This window comes from Aythya ferina, assembly GCF_964211825.1.
Source record: "Aythya ferina genome assembly, chromosome: 18".
In the NCBI taxonomy this organism is placed as follows: domain Eukaryota; kingdom Metazoa; phylum Chordata; class Aves; order Anseriformes; family Anatidae; genus Aythya; species Aythya ferina.
Window position 1 is genome coordinate 8,291,132 of NC_140317.1, and position 23,442 is coordinate 8,314,573.

General features: G+C 40.2%; 1 long non-coding RNA gene across 1 annotated transcript in view; it reads right to left on the bottom strand.

Moving 5' to 3' along the window:
• Window positions 1-20,163: 20,163 nt before the first annotated feature.
• The window catches only part of LOC311420773, a 133,355-nt gene continuing 130,076 nt past the window's right edge, over window positions 20,164-23,442 (bottom strand). Inside the window, exon 4 of the long non-coding RNA XR_014684542.1 lies at window positions 20,164-21,535. This is a non-coding gene — a long non-coding RNA (uncharacterized lncRNA). The remainder of the gene's footprint in view (window positions 21,536-23,442) is intronic.

The following is a 23,442-nucleotide window of genomic DNA, read 5'->3' on the forward strand; positions in this document are numbered from 1 at the left end:
AGCCAGTCTTCTGTGCCCTTCAATCAATCCTGACTCAAGTAACACCGCCAGTGCAATAATTTGCCTAACATTTACTTCTAATTTGTTTATTCAGAGGGCCACATGAGGTAGCAAAATGCAGAAATGGGGAGTTTGGGGTAATTCAGCCACGCAAGCCAAGTTTTGTTTGTGTATGTTTGTAATGAGCTCACCAAAACTCATAAGCTGCAGATGAGTTTAATTAAAGTCAATGGAGCAAGGAGATTTAGCACTTAAGTGTGCTATCTTCATGGCTTACAGAACTTGCGTAAGTCAAATCATTAAACTTTAATTTGCCCGAGATTATGTAACATTGGCACAGCAATGTGTGGGCCTCACTTCGTCCCACCTGTGCATCAGAACGTCACAGCACCTCTCGCTGCATGAAGAAGCTGCACAAATCCAAGCCTGGCGGGGTCCTGGAGAGGTGGAAGCAGTCGGGGCCCTTTGCTCAAGAGGGAGAGCACTGCTGGGAGCCTGCCTGCACCTCCGCCGTCCCCTGTGTAACACGAGTACCCCAACGCCCAAACCATTTTACTCGTGGTTCACATCCCATGCCAGAGCCTCCACGTCAGAAGGCGTTTCAGTACTTTTCAGATCACTCGAAAATGAGTGTTATATATGGATAGGTAGCTACATGCAAGAACTGCAGTGATAGCCTGGGCCTGGGCCAAGAGACCATGTCTTAGGGAATGGCTTTTCCACTACAATAGCTGCTCCTTCTGACCAGCTGCTGGATTTCAACCTTGGACACTGTGCCAGACACCCACCAGGGTAAATACGACACAAACCAGGCTACCCACCAGTGAATCAGCCGTTTAAGACAGATGTGATACCTACATGCTGCCCATGTCTTGGATCATCCAGCCTTGCAAAAATGATTAAGAATTACTCTCATTCTTTATTAAAATTCAGTCACCTTGCTCTGAATTTAGTTCATTTTCTATAGGTTTTGCTCGTGTGCAGGCACTCCCCCTCATTTCCCTTTGCTGTTGTTCTTCCCCATTCCTGAAATGAGAGAAAGTGCAGCCAATTTCTTCATGGCTCATTTCTAACCTTTTAAAATGCTACCATTTAAAATATTTATAGTTTTTATAGTTGCCAGCAACCTTCAGAGTGAGTCTAAGAAGTGTTATTTCTTCTTTGGAGAAAACTACTGAGCCTGTGAGCCCCCAAATTCATTTCGTTACAGAGCATGTTGACAAAATTACCTCAAAATTTCCCTTGTGGCAATGAGGAAAATTAACTGTATTTTATATGACAAAAACACATTGTGTTTGCAAATTTCATATGCAAAATATCACTCAGTGATGAGATAAAAATTATGCACTGTCATATCGTATCAACAGACTCTCTAGAAGATTAGTTACTTTATATCACACTTTCAAAGTTAGTATTTCTACATTTAGGCTTCAAAACTATATTTACCTAACTTTTTTTTTTTTTTTTTCCTGTGTGCAGTTTTGAGAGACCAACAGAAGCACCACTGATCTGTGCACTTGTGCCAAATTCGGACTTGTGTGTGAAAAGTCATTGTCTGGTATCATAAAAAGCCTAAAAGTGTTATGTTTTAACTGACTGCAAGTACCATCTTACTGTTTAACTAACCAGAAAGATCCCCATCTACTTCCATGGCAACTACATTAAGAACTTAGGGAAACACAGTCCCTAAGCACAGAGGTTTGATAGAAACCATTCTTCCATCTGCACTTCCACTGACACATAAGCCCATCAAATTGTTGCCTTCCTTTTCTAGGATCCAAACGGCTCTCGACAATGTTTTTGCTCTGGTAGCTTCGCCATGTGTTCTTGAGGACAAGAAACTTCTCCCTCCTCTTTAACATAGATCCAGATCAAAATGCAGCTTCCAAAAGCTCAACCTTAAGATCTTGTAAAAGTATCATTTCTTTGAGATGTGCTTGGAAAGTAACCACAGAAAAGCAAGCTGCAGAAGCCCAAAAAATATGAGAAAGAGAGAGAAATGTACTAATAAACCCAAAAGAACTGGTTGGCTCAAAATATCCAAATGCTTGCAACCCAGAAGTAGATTTTTTTTTCTTTACTCAGTTCCCAGTTCCTGCACCTTTTTTGAACTCTGTACATCCTCGCATGCCTTGCATCGCAGCCAGACAGATAACACCAGCTTCTTGCTGTGTCCAGTGACCTCTCTTGTCAGGCCTCCCCTCTCCTGGGGCATCTGCTCTGGTTTATCAGAGGAGAATTCTTCAGCTCCTGCATGGTTTACACTCACTGCCTTCTCATGGGAATGGATTATTCGTACTTATGACTGAGGATTAATAGCCACTTGTCAACTACTTGACAACCGGTGTTCACAGACAACTATAACCACTTCCAATAAAGACTTCTTGCTGAGCTCCTGAAGCATTCATTTTTCCTTGTGCCTCAAAATCAGACCACTGCCCTCTGTCACACCTTGCATCTAACCCTCCCCTTCTTTCTTTTTCAAATTGAAATCTTCCTCCCCGTTCACTCTGATTTTCAGGGTGCCCTCCCACCGTACGCACAGCACGCTGCTCGAGCAGCTCCACTGCCCAGGCTACACACAATGGCTCGTTCGTCTGGAAACAAAACGTTAACATCAGCAGTTCCTGCTGCTCACCGCGTTCAGAAGAGTAAATTACAGCTCACTGGAAAATCCAGTGAAATCCTTAAATACAATGTTTTGAGCTTGGAGTTTAGTTCTGAATAAGCTTTCAGGATTCATTCCCTGTATATGAGTATATATGTATGTATTTCCTATTTCCATTCTTTTCAACACAGACTCTCTTTTGGCTCAATAATTAATCAGTAAATTTAATCACTCTCCTCTGTAAGGAATGCACTGAATGGATAAAAAGTTCCAGACTCTCCCTATTCAGCTTCAAAAAAAAAAAAAAAAAGCTTCTCAGTGTGCTCCAGAAACCCCATGTCTATGCATTACACTCTTTTACAGCTCAGCAGTCATCGTCCTCGACTTGCAAGTCATTTTAGATACAGATTTTAGTGGAGGACGGGAAGACACCACTGAAAACCACCACTACCAGTTGTCTTGCTGGGAACCTACAGACCTGTGTTAATCTTTAACCTTTGGAGGGAAGAACCCACCAGCTGTCACTGACACCAGTGTTGGCCACGTTACAGAGCACGCTGACAGCTATAGGTGATTTGCAGTTAAAACAAGCAGTGATTTCCTCATATGCAACAGAAGACAACGTCCTTAACACCCTTATTATTATTTCATCTACTGGAATAAGTAATTCCAGCAAAAGCAATGGGATTATAGCACAAGGTGCTATTCAATGTAAGAAAATTTACCAGACTGCTTCAAAACATTAAAATACTTTATATTTGCCTGGGGTCTTTCATTCCAGAACTAAAGTATTTTTGTATATATGAGTTAATTCTCACAATACTCTCGTGAGACAAAAATTATTGTAGTTGCTTCTACCAATATCCTGGATGTGACTGCACAGATACTTTTTACATATTCTGTTTTTCTGCAGTCTTTCACTTAATTGAAAAATAAGCACTGCAGATACTCCAATCACACACAGAACATATTATGGTGGTTTTTGTTGTTGTTGTTTTTCCCTTCTTTTAAGCAGCGTGATATTCATTGCACATACCCTGTGTTTATTTGCTGTGGAAAACTTGCTTCCTTAAATTAATGAATCTGTAACAATACCTATATAAAAGTCTTAATTCTTAGCTGCATGCTTGAGCTCTGCTGCGTGGAGAGTCCAAGAAATCCCCTAATTCATGCTATAGGGACAGTCCTGTAAAGAGAGCTGGGAACCTCCTGAGATGGGCTGAGCCTTCTCCCCCCCCTTTTAACTAAATTGAAATTGTAGCACTAGGCATTTCACAGGGACCTCAAATTACTAGAACTCCAATATATACAGAAGTGCTGTGTTAAAGAGAGCAGGATCCAAATATATGCTTAAAACTCGGCTATGCACATTTACTGAACACAGGAAAGGCAATTAGGCCAGAGCTGACAAAATTCTCACTGTTTTAAGTCATGCAGCACAAGACTTCCAGGACCAGGTTTTCCTGAAGTGAACTCCTAGCTCTTCACAGAATCACAGAATCTTCCAGGTTGGAAGAGACCTCAAAGATCACCTAGTCCAACCTCTAGATCACTTAGTCCAACCTCTAAGTCTTCCTGGCGAGGAAATCAGGTCTCCCTTCTTCTTCCTTCCCATTTTTTAAATGTACATTCTGCTAAAGCCAGCTGAACTTGCCGTTTGCTAACCATTTCCTCTGCTTAGTCTCAATTTAGGGAAAACAAACACAACAACAAAGGAACACAAACCAAACCATCACCGCCTACAGACATGCATTGTGTCTGGGGGGTTGTGATTCTCAGAAGATGATGCTGGTGGTACTTTAGCATCAATCTGGATTGGACCTCATGGAATAACCCCTTCTTTTGCCTACTATCCTATCATGCCAATTCCTGCAAGCTGTCTCAAATGGATCTGCCGTTTGAGCTCAGCACAGTGCCACAGCACATGCAGCTGGGGAGCCAACAACAGCCTGATTTTTCGTTTTACAGTCTACAGTTGTTTTTATTAGATGAGTAAGAAGAGTTCCCTTCTTCCTGAGCAGAGCCATTTCTTTTCTCATGTCAAGACTTCAACAGAGTTTGAAGAAACCATGAAGTTTGGATATGAAGACATATCTTATCTGGTGTCTCAACTGACTTCACGGCAGACCTGGACAGATACCAACAGAACAAAGAGAGACCATCTGTACTGATTCTGGCTACATCCTTGTGTTTGCTGTCTCTACACAGTCAAAAGATGAGTGGTGAGGATATGGTCTCTGCTGGCAGAAATTTCGTATTTGGCTTGGTGGGGCCCATTCTGTTCTGAGCATACCCCATATTCTGAAAATTGCAATAGCACTCCTTCAAAACCCAGTGACTTAGCAGAAGAGAGTCAAACTTGCATGCTAGAGAATTCAGATTGAGGAAACGTGCACGGGACAGCAGTGGAAGGCGAGTAGAGAAGTTTTTCCAGAGCATAGCACAGAGGCAGTTAAAGTGGTTATTTACAGGCTTTTCATCCAAGTTCCCATGTTTATTTATAACACGAAAGACCATTAACACTTAACCTCTTTAGAGAACTAACAAGCGTCACAGAAACCTAAATCTCCTTGAGATGATGCCTTAGGCAAGGCTTTTCTCTTCCTGAAGAAACAGCTTTACCACCCTAATGCTGTCTTATCTTACCTCCCTCCCAGGACAACATGGGTTCCTAGAAGCATCCTGCGAACCCTCCTGCTGATGGCCAAGACGCATACGCAAGTAGCCTCAGCAAAACAACTAAGCCCATCAACATGACTGACACATCAGAAGCTTTCTTCCTTAGTAGAGATAAAATTGCAGCTGAGTTATGCCCAACTACTGCGTACACTGAAGACACAGGAGGCACTGCCCGGAATACAAAGCACTGCTTTGGTTCTCTCAGATGTGAAAGCAGCACACGGGCATGGCAGCTTCCGCAGAGTGGATTGGGAACAGAAGCAAACCCAGACAGTGAACAGAAAGAAATACAAGAGAATTCATAGGTCTAACTCTGGGCTTGTTGGTTCTGATTTTTCATCAGCATCATTCCACTGTTTGTTATCTCTGCTTTATACCACTGCAAACAGGAGCCACATGTAATTATTGATACCAAAGGACACTGCTCAGTCCTGGTCCCCCCACGTTGTCTTTCATTACTGTGTCATTTGCCAGGCACTAGGATTTTCCTGCTGATATTCTCGCTGGTCTTACGCTGAAGTGATTGCTGTACATAAGAAAGAAAATCTTTTCCATGAGATTTTTTTATTGTGTATTTGAAGATGAAATGACAAATTGTTTCTATGAGTACTGTTGCCTCTGATTAGCAAAGATGAGTGTACGCTCACAGCAGATATTTTCTAAAACCAGGACCACAATTTAATTTACCACTCCACTAACAAATTCTGAGTAGAAATTAAAAGTGGTTCAGATTAATGATTTTGTATTCACTGCTCTGGGAATTTCTTATGCCTTGCTGGTTTTAACTTCAAGTTTGTTATTTAAAAACCTTAATCAGAAGTTTGTATGGCACCTGATTAAGTTTTTCTTTAAATGGTCCTGCAATAATTTCCAGCTAAAAAGCACATTACTGCACAGCTCACTTAACACAAGGTTCTGAATCAAATATGAGCTACAGTGTCGACAATCACAGCTGAAATCAGAATCAAACACATACTGAGTCAAATTTTCCCACTTCCACTTACATATTTAAGTCTGGACTAACTCCCTTGAAGTTGCTCCAAATTAAAAGCTGTGCAAGTCAGAGCAGAATTTAATCATTTTGTCATATTATGAAGTATGATGAACGCTCATACTGCTGTGAAAATAAAAATAGAAATTGAAACTGCTATCTCTCTTTGTCTCAGATTTAGGTCACTTATGGTGACGGTAGGAAGAAATAAATAAAAGCCCTGCAAAAGCCCATATGTAAAAGTGTCTGATTTAGTTCCACTGAACTAAGAATCAAGTACGAGATCTTTCACATGCAATATATGAATGTTTCCAGACACTTCACCTTGGAATACTGAAAAAATATGCAGGTTTACCACTGAATACTACAAATACTACACCTATCAAAGAGATGCTTCCAAATGACTTCGAAGCCCTTATTTTCTTCTAACTATTCTACTTAAAAGCACCTTGTAAATTGGCTATAAATCAATGGGGAAAAAAAATCAATTCCACGTATACTATCTCATGTACTTACAACTTGCTTATTAGCTCTTTTTCAAGATATTGAAAATGAATGTTGATCATTTTCCAACTTGCCTTGAATCTCATTCACCAGTAACTTCTGACAATAAACACATACCCAAATAGTCTGTGCTCTCTTTGGGGAAATGACAGAGAACACAGATCTGTGAGTACTTGACAGTAGTTTGAAGCAGACTTCAGTCAAAGCCTTCACGCAATGAAGCCAGAACAACAGGCTTTATATACCTGGAGTTGTTTCAGGCTTTATAATAAACTAGCTAAATTTGGCTATTGCAAATTAATTTAATAATTTTAATAATTGCCTATTAATTACTTAAAAGAAAAGGAAATTGTAAATTGAATAAACCTAATAATTTGCTCTTCCATTGACAATAACTGTCATAGGGGTGAAGGGATACAGAAAAAAATGTTAAGGGACTTACTGGACTAGATTTCGCTGGCACTGGTGCTTGTGAGAGACTCTAGGGTATACACAGTAAGTCAGGTTGCTTTGGCAGTAGGTTTGTCTGAAAACATGATCTAATCTATTTATTCAAGGTCAACACCAGGATTGGTGGAAAGCTTTCCTATAGATCATTGTTCCACTGAATAATGCTGATCTACAAAAATCAAAGCACATGATAATAGATTAGATTCCTTGATCTTTGGTATAGGAAGTTACCAAAGAATTTCATTTCCATTGTCTCAGCAGTGCTATATTATCCAATGAAAACACTGAAATAACTGAAATGAAACAATATTTGAGACTTTCTGAAATCAAAATGTCTCATTAAACCCGGCTTCCTTCAACTCTCTTAAATTTGGTATGGTTTCTAAATTAAAAGAACATGCCCATGGGATGAAAACTGCATTTTCAGCCTGTTCTAGTAATTACCTCAGATTTACACAGAGAGAACAAGGACAGTATTTCAACCACTCACTCTTCATTTTTACCTCTACTTGAACTCAATGGTTCAACATTTGGTCTGCTGTGTAAGTGGGAAAGAAAATGAAAATACACACTGGAAGATAAATAGTTAAGTCTGGAAAAAAACATGGATTCTACGTGAACTTGTCACAGACAACAGGGAAAACAAGGGAGAACCACTAGATGAAGGTAGAAACTTTAGAAATTCATTACACGAGTGTAATCTCCTTGCATTAATGCCAAGGGAAGGGCAGAGCTGAGTGCTCTATTTTCATTGCTCTAAAGCTGCCACCTGGCTCAGTGCTCCGCGCAGTGCCTCGACAGCCCAGCCAACGAACCATGCAGCTGACCCACTGCACAAGCAGAGAAGCTATTAAGGCTCATTTAGTATGAAAATTAATGATAGTGTTTTCTCTCCTCATTCTTTGTTAGGATACAAGCAGAGAGCTGGGTACAGGTTTGGGAGAAAGATCTAGGCTTACTTTCTGCACATACCGTAGGGTTTCTCAGATATTGCTGTTCTCTTCCTCCCTGCTGATGTTCAGCAGTGTGAAGTTCACTTCGACTTCTCACATCTCTCAGACAACAGTCTGAAGTGGAGCAGCCATATACAGTGTCCATGAACACAATGTCCTTCACCTAGAAAACATCATTTATAAAGCTAAGAAAAAGACCATGACAGGTCTATATCAGCAGTTTTAAAGTTAGACAATTTATGTAGCTGAAGATGATGACTGGACATAAACCACAGAGGAATGAAAACCAAACTCAGCTGTACAAGTGAATTGCCAAGTAACTGCAGTAAAGCAGGGGATCAATTAAACTATTAAACTATTAGCAACAGAGGAAAAAAACTATAATGAAATGACACCGTATCAAGAATTCCTTTTTTTTTTTTTTTTTTTTCCTTCTCTCTTCTCCCCATCATACCAGGCATAGGCAAGTCAAGGAAAGCTACCATGATTTTATGAAGTAATAACACATACTGACTTCTTGCTTCAGTTTCTTATTTATCTGGCTTTCCAGACTGGATATGAGACCTCCACAGAGCTTTTCCTTTCACGACTGAGCAGACAAAAACAGTATTTATTGCGTTATTTTAAAAATGCAGATTATCCAAAGGAATGAAGGAGGGAACACTGAAGGAAGGAGGGGACATGGGAAAGAATGCCAAAGAGACCAACGACCTGACCTCACACAACAGTTACGTGTCAGAGAGCTTCAGTATTCCTTACCCATGTCTATCATCCAATAACTAGCAAGGAAGCCCCTAACAGATGTTGGGCTGGAGCAAAACTGCTCTGAAGTACATTTCTGCCAGTTTGTATGATATGTGGAATTTTTTTTACTAAAAGGAAAGTAAGTTCATTTTCATTCTGCTTATAAAATAATTGCCTGTAACACTACTTATTTGCTCTTATACTGGTCTGGCTTTAACTATCTGCATCAGTTGTTACTGCATTAGCTTACAACTCATGTCACAAACCCTGCAAATTTGCTCTTCTAGGGAGCGCTGACTCCTTGGCTGTCTATAGGCAGCTCATCAAAACCCGATTCACTACCAATAAATTTTCCTGGCACTTCTGACATTTTGTTCCATAATCCCTAGGCAATATCTGTCTCACACAGGAATTCTTCAGTCAAATGCCTTCAGGGAGATACAAGAGTAAAAGGTCAGCATTTCCTAATATGAATACTAGTTTCAGGTGTCTCCACTTGTGGATGCTGAACTTTTGACACTTAGGGTCCAGTATTCCAGAAGGCAGATAACAGCCTCTGGTAGTAAAGCCTGGATGGGCACTGAAGTTGCAAATGACCTTAGGTTATTAGTCAATAATCTCAAAACAATAAGGTGAATTTTAAAGGTAATATATTTTTACTCCCAAATTTTGATTACATTATAAATATACTCCTTAAAATGATCAGTTTGACTTAGGAGGTCAACAGTTTATGCTAAGTAGCTTGCAAAATGAGGTTTTATGTAGCTTTTGAGTTCAATAAACCATGGATACTCTTTTAAAACAAGCAAGATAATATCTTTATAAAGAAAAAGTGAAATAATTTTCAGCTATATTTAATTACTGAAGTATCTCTCTACTTCCTAGTAATAACAATCTTTAATTATGCTTATGAATGTGCTGAATTTCCCATACACCTGTTTAATCGAAAGCAGATGTTCATTTTGTAGTGGGTTATTTTCATAATATACATCACTATTAACTTGCTATTGCTATCACAACACACTGGGAAAAGCAATACACAAATAAAGCAGAATGGTTTGTGTGGTTACGAAGTTAACTGCCTATTTACTGCTACAGTTCCGTCACCATCAGCGATTCAATAGCACACTGCACTTGTTATATTATTATTACTTATACCATTCAACTTTTTACTTGGCTTGTACCAAAGTAACAGTTCATGCTTTTCACTATTTTGTTGCATTAGATAATAAACAAGTGACCTGGCCTACTGGTTTCTGTGGGCAAGGCCAGGTCCTATCTGTCAGAGACAAGGCAGAAGTTACCAACATCACCCGTATGTGAAGGGTCACTACGTCTTCTGAGAAGGAGCAATTTCTTTTTAGTGCTGCCAGTCTTCATGAGAGTAGAACTAATGACCTAAAGGGTGAGGCTCAGCCTCTCCTCAATGATTTCCTGAGACTTCTAGAAATGTGCGTTAGTAAGATGTTAAGGACGCAGGGGGGTACTGCACTGATGATCTGATATCACCCTGAAATGCCAGTTTTGTTGCAATAGTGTTGTGCTGCTTTGGGGCATTGGTTTCATTATCTCTGTAAGACAAACAGTGGTGTTCAACGGGGCAATTAAAGACTGAAATGCAGTACTTTCTGCAAATTCAAAAGCTTTTCAACTTTTCTTATGTATACATCAGTCTGGATGGCTATTGCATTGATTTTAAAAGTCGTCTAGCTAATAGTCTCTCCTAAGCTCCTATGTTTACTCATTGAACATAATACAGGCAATTACGGTCTGTTGATTAGCCTAGAGTCAGGTTGGGAAGCATCCCTCAGTGCCTGCTGATCACTGGAGGCTTTGTCTTCTCGAACTCCCCGCACAGCACAGGTCCTCTGGTGAGCTTTTGTGCGCCAACAGAAGAACAATCTGCACAAAGTCAACAGCAGTGACTCCCCTGGGATAGAACTGAAGAATTAAGTTCAGACTATACTCCATTCTATGGGTCTTTTGAAATTTGATTGAGGATCATGCCTGAAAGCATCAATAAATGGGACCAGAGCCAGGTCCCACATTATACTGCACTCTTGAAAAGGGGCTGTTTTATAAGAAGACTAAACAAGGGAGAGAGTAGTTTGCATGCTGCCTGATTTGAATTTCTTCCCCTGTATGTAATATACTGAATGCCACATAAAGAGTGAAGAACTGCTACTATATGTCTGATTCCAAAACAGGAATGCTAGATAGACTGCCGACCAGCGCGAGCTATTTCTTTTCAAGAAAGAGACTTCAAAACTCATTATCTAGCCCACAGGGAATATACAATATGAAATATAACATGAGTAGCTAGAATAAACTTTGATTTGATTTCCTCTGGTGATAATGGTTTCAGATAACCATTCAAGATAAATGCATTTGGGACAGACTACCCAGGGTACAAATTAATAAAATGTAAAACAAAAAAGCAACAGTCACAACAACCATAAGAGGGGAAAGTTCTTTTTTTTTTTTTTTTTTAATTCTGGACTAGAATATGAAGAAAAAAAGCATAACCATGATTCAATAATTTACCTTTCTGTATCTTTTTAATAATTATTCTTTTAAAAAAAAATATTCTCAGGCCTGTTGATTTACTTCTGAATGTTTTACTCCTACCTAGCAATGCCATAGCCTAATGAGAAATAAATTAGAAGATGGCGGTAGTATAGGAACAGTGGGGAAAGCTGACTTTATTAGAAGACTATGCATTAGGATCTGGATTTATAATTGCATTTTCTCTAATCAAAACCACAAGAAATGACATTTTACCAAGTATAAATATTTGCAAGGGAAAGAAAAATTTAGTCATGCTATTAACTGTATGATAGCAGGAACACCAAGTGCAAGTGTTATTTATCAGAATTTTTTCTTTTCTTTTTTTTCTTTTTTTTTTTTTTTTTTAAACTGTCCTTACTCTTTTGTTTTTTCATTCTCAAATGAATCCTTACACTGGTAACATGGAAATTACAAGGGACAACACGGCTACCTGTGTTCCCCTCACAATGTGAAACTACCCCATTGCTGCTTTCTGTTTTCTTCACAACAATTTCAACCAATGGAGTTGTGGATGCTGCCTACCTGGAAGTGCTCAAGGCCAGGCTGCATGGGGCTCTGGGCAACCTGTCTAGGGGAAGGTGTCCCTGCCCACGGCAGGGGGTTGGCAATAAATGGTTTTTAAGGTCCCTTCCAACCCAAACCATCCTATGGTGCAATGTCTATGACAACTGTGAAGACTCCCACGAATCCCTCCACAAATTCTCAATTGCACACAGTGACTATGAAACTGACTTAGCTTAAGAAAATTAGATATCACCTGTTATCTTAAAGAGAAACATTATTATTATGCCAGATCTCCACCTGCAGACTGCTCTCCCATCTCTGCATCACACTTGAGTCATGTATTACAGCTAGGCTACGTCTGAACAAAGGCTTCGTGCACTGAAGTTCTTGCAGAGAAAAACCTTTTTATTTATCGAGGCAGCTATTTTCCTGCCATAAGGAGCCACAAAAGTTGGGTGGAGGGGGAAAAAGCGGATAGGTTTATTACTGTCTTAAATCTGGTCAATTGGCTCTTGAAGGGGAAGATTACTGATCAAGCACATACTTACAGGGTGTATCTCACCTGTGGACATGAAGGTGAGTCAGTGTATTTCTTTTCTTTTTCTTTGTTTTATTTTATTTTTCTTCCCCGTGTTGAGCATCTTCCTACTTCTAAGAACTGTTCCATAAGAGGAGTTCATCATTTATTCCTTTTCAGCAAAATCCATCCTTGCCCCAAGGCCTGCTTACAGATTTTATCCAATGGATCTTTCAGCAAACTTAGGTTAGGCAGCAGCTAAATGAGGATTTTGAGATTACAACTCATCAGCTCTGTTTTTAGGCACTAACACCATTTTGTGGATCTTATTTTCCCAGAAGGGAGACAGTTTCTCATAAAAGTGAGCCAACGAATGATCAAATGTACGAGATCTTCCAGATTCAGAGTTGCTGGTTGAACCCTAATTCTCATGAGCCAATAATGTAACCACTGCATTCAAAGCTGTATGGAGTTTATTGACTACTCCATGCAGAAATCACCTCTACACTTCATAATAAATGATAATAGATTCAGCTTTCAAATGGTTAAGATCTAATTTAGAGTAGCTTTTTTTCAATACATGAGTCATGTAAGTGATCCAGACCTTTCCGCTGTGGTCCAAATATTAACTGTGTCAGCACGGTATTTTCTTTCCCTCCTGGAATAAAAATTTAGCAATAAACTCCAGAGGCAAAGTGGCATCTAGCTAATGGCATTCAATCTAAGCTTATTGCAGATCGACCTTGAATGCTGCCAAGTCTCTAACATGTGCTGACAATACAGCATCGTTGCTAAGCTACCTATTATTAATCTTTGCAATGAAAAATGAAGAGGTCAGAATGTGTTGAAGGTGTGTTTATTACAGAGCTTGCACAGAGGGTCTCATTTGAAAGCTTGGATATTTCACCGTTTTTATTGCTGAGAGAATTTTTTAATTTTTTGCTAAGATTTGGATCTGATGGACAAGCCACAAGTTCTTTAATTAAATAGAAAAAGAAGAAATACACATATCTTTTGTAAATATTATTCTGGCTACATTTAGGCCATCAGAAAAGGAAGTTCCAGTCATTTGTAAATGAAACAGAATGATTTGGCACTTTACTTTATGGCCAAAGTTGCAGTATGGGGTTTTGAAAAGCCTCATAAAAATGCAAGGGGCAACAGCATTAAAAAAGAATTGTTATTAGAAAACTCTCCACTCTTTTTGTCTTCCTCGATCTATTGGCTTTACTTCTTGTGGCTTGGATTTTTCTTTAGCTTTGTGGTGTTTTGGTTGATGATCAAAATCATATAGAGAAACACGACACGTCCTATTTATCAATAAATCATCAAACAGAAAAACAAAGGCCAATGAATGGGATGTGCACACAAAGAATGAAAAAGTGTGGAACTTCACATCCTTTGAAACAAGAAAAGGGCAGGATAAGAGCAAAAAGTGGCCTGGTGTCACTCTATCACAAAGGAAAGTGATGTAGGAGGTGAGGAAGAGATGGAGTGTATATTTTCAAAGGAGATGTGCATGGGTTATCAAAGCCCAGTATGCAAGAGCTGCTGTTACATACAGAGAGCCCCAGAAAAAAAGTAGCCAGTGCTTTCCAGGTAGTAAGACCTCTCCTTGAAAAAGCAGAAGTCAAAAGCTAGCCAACAAAACTTTCTGAAGACTTGTTTTGAAGGAAATGCTTTATCAGCAAAAGCTGAAGTGTGCATTTCAGAAGGCACCTGCATGGACGTTTTCTCTCCCCTGGAAATACTTCTGACAGGGATTATGGCAATGTGGAGGGTTGTGAACTTTCCCCCAAATATGGGAGAGGAAAGCTGTGCTGAAGTGGACGAATGTTTTTGTAACTGAACCGATTTAACTTGACTTGGGAATTACACACATATCACTGCTAAACCTTCCTTGTGTAAACCCAGCTCCTTGCTCCCCTGATCACACAAGCACACTGGAGAAGCTGAGGCTGCTGCAGGCCCCCAGGAACCCATCTTTCTCCCGAGGCTGACCTGAGACCGCTGGAGTTCTTTCACCCCAACAGCAGCTCGTGCAAGGAGCAGCCCTACCCCACATCTGCCTCAAACCCTGCTGAGGACTGGTTTGCTCACACTACCTGCCTGGGTGCCGGGACAGCTTGCCTCGTCTGTGCTTGCCACTCTGATGCCTGCCGATGCTGGCACAGCTGCTGGCCGCATGGAAAATCAGAGTCACTGAATTACAGCATCACTAGCAGAATGCAACAAGGACACTTGGAAACAAACACTTTTTGAGCAAATACTGCTTAGGGATTGTATTTGGTCAGTACTTAACAGTAGAGAGCATTTCCAAGCAGGGTGAGGATTTAGGAGTGAGCTCATGCAGAGGAGATTCATCTGTTTCAGCTGCACTGGTCTCGTCAGCTGCTTCACCACATCAATAGCAGCCTTCAGGTTCTAGACTTAAAAAGGCCACAAAACCACTCTGTAGTAAGAATCCTCCTAGCAGCTGAAGATACCCCCATCAAAGACCAATGAAGTTTTTTCCAAGTGTTCCAAGGGCATTCATAGTGATTAAATCCCCTGGTTTAAAAGCTGGAAATGCTGTTGGGAGAGATGAGCAATAGCGTTCTGGTTCCTGCTGTTCCCACTGAAAGAGCTTTGTCCTAAGCGACAGAGGGGTCTCAAGCACATCCTTATCGAGCCCTGCACAAGCAGAGACTTTCAAAAACAAACCAATGTGAAACCTTTCATGAGAAGCCTGTCATGCAAGTGGATATAGGATACAGTCCCAACTTTTCTTCCTCTTCCATTAGTCCTTGTAGCTCTTTGACTCATACTGCAGCACTTCAGGTGAGCAGGATGAATGGAGCTGCCTCTGAAGAACGTTTCTGTATAGCTTGAACAGTATCTTGCAATTGCAGCAGAGAACTTACCACCCAAACTACACAAGGTTAAACTACATGTGGATTGACAAAGATACCCTGTGGCCTGGCTAGCCAATACATGCCAGATGTGGGTTCTTCTGTTGTGTTTCTTGGCATCATCTCCATTTTCACATGCCTTAGTTGATCAGTGTGAACATTTTGACCATGGCAGACTTGAAAATGTAGGTCTTCATTTACGAACAAATTAAATCTATCACCAGTCATACACACTTCCTGATCTCTTCCCTAAGTCCTAACCTGGGAGGTATTTGGGAAGCACCAAAATAGCATTGGTTCAGCTAGTTCTGTATGTCAAAGTTGCTCTTGAACACAAATATATTGACCAGGAGAGTACTACTTTTGCTGTGGCCATAAAGGGTGGTTAGAAGCTAAAAGAGACTTTGTCAACAACATGAGCTTGGAAATTTAGTTTGGTTCCAAAATGAGAAGCAAAAGAGATCTTTCACGATTTTTACTGAAATGAAACAACAAATAGTCCCTGAAGACAAGCTCACAGGCCAAAGGTTAAGAGTCATTTGCTTTGTGGTATGTTCAGCTGCCGTCCTGTTTGGATAGATTTCAATTGGATTTGCACATAACTCATGGGAACGTATCAGTCCTCTCCCAGTGGCAGACTGAAGTCCTCAAAAGATTATTAAAACCTTACAGGGACTTATCAAAAATTCTGTGAAGAAATCAGTTGGTAATTTCTTTTCAAATCTACCAGCAGAGAAAACCGTTAAGGGGCACACTAGACTTTTCTATGTTTGGCCCAGCCAGAAGTTGTAAGCCTTAAGAGCAAATGTTATTTTATTTAGACTGTATATGCTGTCTCCATGAAAAATGTGACAAAATAAAAGCAACATGCTTCTTTAACAAACAGTACAACAGTACAGTGCTCTTTTTACTATGCAAGTTAGTAAATTCCATAGCTGAAAGCAAATCTGCAGTATCATTCACTGATCCATATGCAATAGGTGCATGAAGAGCTCAACTCCAACTGTGAGAACGCAGGATCACACCCGCTGTTCGAATCAGGGAAGCAGATAAAGAAAGGCAGTGATTGAGAGGGTCATGTACCCAACAGGTGAGCAATTACATAATGAGTGTCTTAAATATTTTACTTCAGCTGAGCAGCTTCAATTTATACCAGCAGAGAAGCTGCCCTTTGTGCACGGAATGATACCCAAAGTCTAGGTTTTCTTGAAGTCAGTGACCAGATTTGCATGTCTCCTTGATTAGGGTTTCTTGTCAGAGACAAGACAGATTTTGTGTTACAGACTATTCTAGAAGGCCAAGCAGAATTCAAGATAAAGACATATTCGTGTCACACTAAACTTACCCTAGCGTTTAATTTATATCTGCAGTCACAACAACATATTATAGGTAACATACTAAGATGGAAAAACATGCTCCCTAAACTGCGGATTTTCATTTACAACGCACCTGTGCTGTTTTGCTGCAGCGTAAACTGTGTACGTAATGAATATAAAGTGTGAAGCCAACTAACGGCTTAAGGAAGGGGAGAAACTATTAGATATAATTGTAATTTGACAGAGAACACTGAAAGAAGACAAAGAGCACAAGGATCCCGTAATACGTGTACTTCTGTAGTCATTGTTTGGAATGTGCTGTGACTCAGTTGTGCTGTAGGTTCTTGCACATAGATTGGTACAAACGCTTTCTTATATGGTAAATTTATCTGCATGACCCAATATAATTAATCCTCAACTTCCCAGTCTAGGTTATATGTATCACTTCCACATTTCTTCTAAGTTTGTAGACTAATAGTCTCCTGATTAGGAGTGCAGAACAAATAATTTAATACAGCTTACTAGCTGAAGTTGTTGCTGTTCATCTTTAAAGCACAAAACCACTGAAACTGATGGATAAAAAATTGGAAAAAAATGACAGTATATCAGTAGAGGAAAGAAGCCATTTAGCAACTTAAATGAAAGATAAGCCACCAGCAAATTGCTATGAACATTTAGGATTGAGGTTGGATATGGAAGGATTCCTTCAAAAAGCTTTCACACTGGGTAAAAAGATTCCTCTCAAATTGGAGTTTTCAACCAGGAGAAACACAGGGGAAAAAAGACGAAAAATCACACTTTGCATGAAGGTAGCCAAAAACTCTCAAAACCCTTTGCAGACTCTGTCAGCTCCCAGTACACCCACCACTACAATCCCATCAACAGCCCAAGGAACAGGGTGTACGGCCTGAAAGCCCAAGCTGTCAAAGCATGAGAAAGGCAGACAGAGCCATGGGGTTCCAGCAGAACGACGCTGATAGCCTTTTCATTCTCCTAATGCGTCATTTTCTGTTGATTAAATTTTCCATTGGAAAAATTCTGACAAGCTGCTATTTCCCTCAGACCAAATCATAGTAATGAAAGTTTATAAAGTAGCCATTCATTCAATCAAAACTTATTACTCAAAGTGTAGTTCTATTTTTTTCCCCTGTACTCAACATTAAGCATCCATATTCAATGCCTGTCATTATGGGAATTGTTCAGTAATGAAAACATAAATCGTCACAACATGAGTGCATTTCCACAAACAGTGTAAGAGGGGGCACATTCTCAGTACCTCCTATGGCTATAATCTGTGGTACCCATTCATATGCTGTAGTTAATGCCATACTTAATGGCTTCATGATGAAAAAAGCCCGCTAGCCTGAAGATGCATAGTGCTCTAGAGGTCTCTCTTGCAATTTATTGTGTCCATAAGGAATCTTGTTCTCTTTATCATAAAAAATACAGTCACCTAATGCGGCGTGACAGATCGCTGCTCTGCCTGGGTACAGGCAGACTTGATTTTGTTGAGAAAAAGCTTGAATAACTGAAAAGTACACATGTGAATATGCCACATAGTTCAACAAAATGTGAATACAGCGTGCTGGATAAAACCGTAAAACTTGTTACTTGACAGTCCAGTTGATGAACAACTAGGAGTTAAATTCACCCCCATGTTAGAGTACAACGAGCAATGTTTCTAATTTCCTTATTGATGGGACCACTGAAAATGGCTTTCTCTGTAAGTGCAGGGGAGTGAATGAAGCCTGAATATTGCACTCTCTCCATTTCTCCACTTTATTTCCACCTGAAATGCCATGCTAGAAATGAGTTGTCTCCCTCAGGCCGTTAAAACAGTAAACTAAGGCCAGAGTTGAAAGTGTTGCTTGGCTTCTGCTGGGCAAGGTCGAGAAGCAATCTGAATCCTACCAACACGATCCTAACTCATGGGCATTTTCAGTCATAAGCTCTTCTTCAACCCACCTCGGGAGGAGGGCAGGGATGGGCAGCAGAGAGGTTGGGAACCGCAAACCTTTTACCCAGCTCCACAGTGAGCAGAACATCACACTTAGCACCACAAAACATGTAAAGAGAAAGCAGAGCCTTGGCAGTGCACAAGTCCAGGATACCACCTGGGTCTTCTTTAACTGCAGCCTTGAAGGCTGGAGGGAGACATGCAATGCATAAAGGTCTTTGGGCTCTGTCTAGGAGCCAGTTTAGGCCTCAATCTCTAAATGAGATGAAGCTAAACTAGCCTTAAAGTCAGTTGCTTATAAGTCATATGGTCTTTGCTGCCTGCACAGCTACTGCCCATCTGACAGCTTCCCAGCACACTGCAGAGCACTGACGGGCACTGAACTGCCTCTCTGCAGCCGTGGCTGCAGCCACAGAAAATCCAAGTACAGAAGTGCCCTGCAAAGACACCTTGCCCCCTGAAGAACCTGGGCACTGCACGCAATACTAAGATGGTGCTGCATCCTCCCTGATGCCTTGATTTGCAGATGACAGAAGCTTATTAGCACCAAGCACTTTGGCTCTTCAAGCCCAGGTTATACCATCTTGTTATTAATAAGTAGTTCTGTAATCAGTGGAACTAAGGATGTCTGGTCTCCTCTAGATTTTTATATTGTGGTTTATTGACTTGTATACTACTAATTTATTTTTTTTCCCCTACTCAGCTAACTAAGCTCATACAGCTACCCAGCTTCTCACCTCTCAGTGCTTTCACAGTATCATGGAGGCAACATATGAAGTGCACCAACAGATTATGGGTTACTGAGGAAAACCTTGAAACGTATGAATTTTGATGTTTTTCACCTAGGCCACTTGTTCCTAGTGCAATTAAGTACAAAGCCAGAGAGATGTCACATAGAAGAGCAGGAAACTCCCTTACAATACACACAACATGCACACACGCTTCTTCCAGCTGAAAAAAGGTTTGCATTGACCCTCGTGGTTCCCTGAAGTAGGACTAGACAATGTAAATCATAGGGGCAGCACCACATGAAATATCCCATAAATGTCAAATAATCTCCACGAATGAAGTTTGAAAGCAATTTGTAGCTGCATTTAAAATAATTCCCTTGACCTTGAGCAAAACAAGCAACCATGGCCTCTGTACAACTGCCAACCTAGCGTCATTCAAGAATCTTGGATGTTACTGATTTTCATGTTTAACATTTATATTTTAACGCACACCTAAAGCAAAAGAGATGAATAAATCCACTGAAGTTACTCGTGACCTGCTATCAACATATTTTATTTCCCCCTCTCCAGTTAAAGTGAGAGGATAGAAATGACCGGAATTGTTCACTGTTTGTGTACCTCTACAGCTAACGTTCCTCGAAGAGTTTGTCAATCACAGGAGTCAGCTAAAGAACATTAAAAAGGCAAATGAGCTTGTGCAACAACATTTTCACTTTTTATTTGACAATATGAGGCTTTTATCAGGTCAAGAGTTCAACAAATACATTTCCACTTCCAGACAGAACAGAAACAGTAACATAAATACACTGCTGTAATTTTTACATTGCTATAATCAGCCATAAATACAAGATTGACTCTCTGAGACCCTAATGAAGCTCTTTGTGGCAACATTAATGAAGAAAGCAAACATTAACTTTGCATTTTAATTCTAATTAACAAGCCTCTTTCAAGAAGAGATGAACCTGTGTGTGTTTCTGAAAGTCAGCCACTCCAGCCTGCTGCTGCTTTTATCTGTCATTAATCCATGTGGCAGCCACCAGTAGCTGCCAGTAACAACAGTAACAGTGATAAAAAAAATAAAAAATAAAAAGTTCAGCCCCCTGTATGCCCTTAGCCTTCAGATGGATGAATCAAAGCAATAGAAATACTAGAATTCCCTGACGGTTCAGATCTGATTTTATGACTCTGTGCGCCTCAGACAATGCATTCTGAATGCTGGACCACAACAGAAAGCATCCATAGATATTACCTGTGTCTTGTTTCTTTATACTATGACAGATACATTAACCAGAATTCCTTACGTATATAGAGACAAATGCTTTCTACCTTTGTGAAGTCTCCTACACTCATACGATGACATTGCTTTGAGTGATATATGAAATAATGAACTTTTCTCTACCTGAAAAAAAATACGCACACTTCAGGTCAAGTTCATTCCTGCTTTAATTCTCTTGCCTTCACTTGAGATACCCTACAGGTACATTTCACACATTATTCCTGGCGACTGGTTGTGTGTTTTGTTTCTTCTTCTTCCCTAATCTACCACCAGCCTGCAAGCAGGGGTTTGGGCTAAAAGGCCCTTCCCAAACAAGACAAGACCCCTCCTTTCCATTCAGAACTGATAAATTACTTAAATGAAAGTAGACAGAAATATGAAAAACAAGCTCAAAATACCGAGGTCTACTTCAAAAACATGAAATATTATTTTCTTGAGAGTTGATCCAAATCTTTTGGAATAGTAATTTCAAACGTCCAAGCCTTCCTCTACTGCTTCATTTTCCAAGGACAAACAGAGAATTCTACTGCCAGCAATAAAAAAATAATTGACTTGTGATTTTCTGCTAATTCCTCAACAATTTGCTGTATTGTGAGAAATTATTTCCACATATTCAAACTAGCAGCTATCTGCTGTTGATGAGAAAGATGGGAGTTTTCCAGGTGGGAGGACAAAGCACATTTGAATGTGTGGGATCATAATTTCAGCTGAAGGCACACTCCTAGAACTAGGCTTTTTTAAGGTGTAAAGCAAGACATTGTAACTCACAGGGGCTGAACCTCGACCCATGTAGCTTCTATTGTCCTGCACATTTTAACATGTTATTTTTCACTGCCAGATGTCTGCCTGAAAAAAAAATAGGAAGGTTTAAATGTAAGTATTGGTTTAGTAAAGGGACAGAGGGAATTAATTTCTGAACTGTCCTAGAGCAAGCATGAGAGTTGCCATTTTACTGACTACGCCAGTAACAGTTTCAGTGTTATTGTGCTTGCCTTTACTTGATATCGTCTCTCCTATACACACAAGAATGATGCTTTAGAAAAATGATTGTGATCAAAACGTGTCCATGTGAATGAATACATATTGAGCTGGAAGTGTGAGCTCTTTAACTTAACCCTCTACAGCTGAAGATTAGTTGGCAAGATATTGTATCGACCTCCCTACCCATAATCACCTCGTGGAGCTGTTAGATCAATTTTAGAGACTTTATGCACCCCAGGGGAGACTATTGATCAAAATCATGTGTTCTTTATCAGTACATAGCTTTTTTAAAGAAATATATATTTAAAGGAAAAAATATCAAAACCAAGAGAATGCCATTTTATATGAAAGCCCTTAACTAACAGCTTCTCTAGATTTAAAGTTACATTAAAGAATCTGATTTTGCATGAGAAGACATTGCTTTGCATTAAGACACTTGTAAACTTCAAAGACACGAAGTCATCTCTTCAAAGAGCACAAGATTTAGGCATTTTAAATATTCCTTTTAATCTTGCCCTATTCCTCATAATCTCTTGCCATGAGGCAGAATACTCCAGTGCTTACAGTACATCTGCTACAGAAGTCCTCACAGACAGATCAACAAAGAAAGGGCAGTTAATATTGTATATGATCATTCCTAAAGGAGATGGGTAAGTTCATCAGCAACCATGGCAGGAGAAGGGATGATACGCTGAGCAGAAAGGAGAAGAGAAGAGGGCTGGATAACATTTCTGCTATTTCTTCTCCTCTCTTTGTCCCCCTACCTGCAGTAGGAAAATCTGTTGACATGCTCTTCCGCTGGTACTGCAGCAAATTTGTGGACCCAAAGATGGCAGGCTAGTAAAGGAAACCGGGCGGGGAGAGAAAAGTAAGATAGGAAGCAGGACAGGGGAAAGAGATCCCAACACATCTAATTCTATCTGATGCTACATGTCCTATTGGGACTGACGCTCCCTGGCCCCTGAACCAGGTAAGTGTGGACAGAAACTGGGGAGTAAACTCAAGGGAAGTAGTCGCCTCCAGCTACCTTGTGGGTAACAATCCCACAATGATCCAGACTTTAAATGTTTTAAATTCAAAAGACTTGATACTACCAAGGTACCTTTTAATGCTGTAAATTTTGTAAAGGTCTCAAATATTGCTAAGAACTTCTATACAATTTTAACTCTTCTATTACTCCAGATCCTGGATTTTATTCTCAAAGATGTCAAAGAATAAACCCAACCTGTCTCCTTGATACTGCTTCTTCTCCCGATCTCTGTGGCACCTGAGCTAGATGCAATACTGCAGAGAAAGATGCTGAGGGTGCCTAGCACGTTTGCCTCAGAGCACCAAGAACAATCTTCTACTGACCATTACTGGTGGGGCACAGAAATGTACCTGGCGCACTCATTCTTCTTTTTCTGCACTGTTTTGAGAGATTCATCACCTCCTTGCACATGTTTGGATTGCCATCAATCTCTTACCAAGAGGGAAATTGGGAGCTGATTTACTGTAGGTGGTAGGAAGAGGAGACTATAACTCCTCTCTTCCCTCCTCCAAATGACCGCAGGACAGCACCCAGCAGAGCACCACATGTTCTGCATGTCTTATGTTGTGGTAGACACACATCCTTCTCCTTGGGCTGTCTCGGCGCACCCCTCACCTTCGTTTCAACAGCCTCTGCATGCAACAGGCCCGATGGCAGCCGCAGTCTACTGAGAACTGGCCTCTAATACTACAGCACAGAGCTGCAGCACAGCTCCTTGAAGAACAACCTTGCATCATGGAAA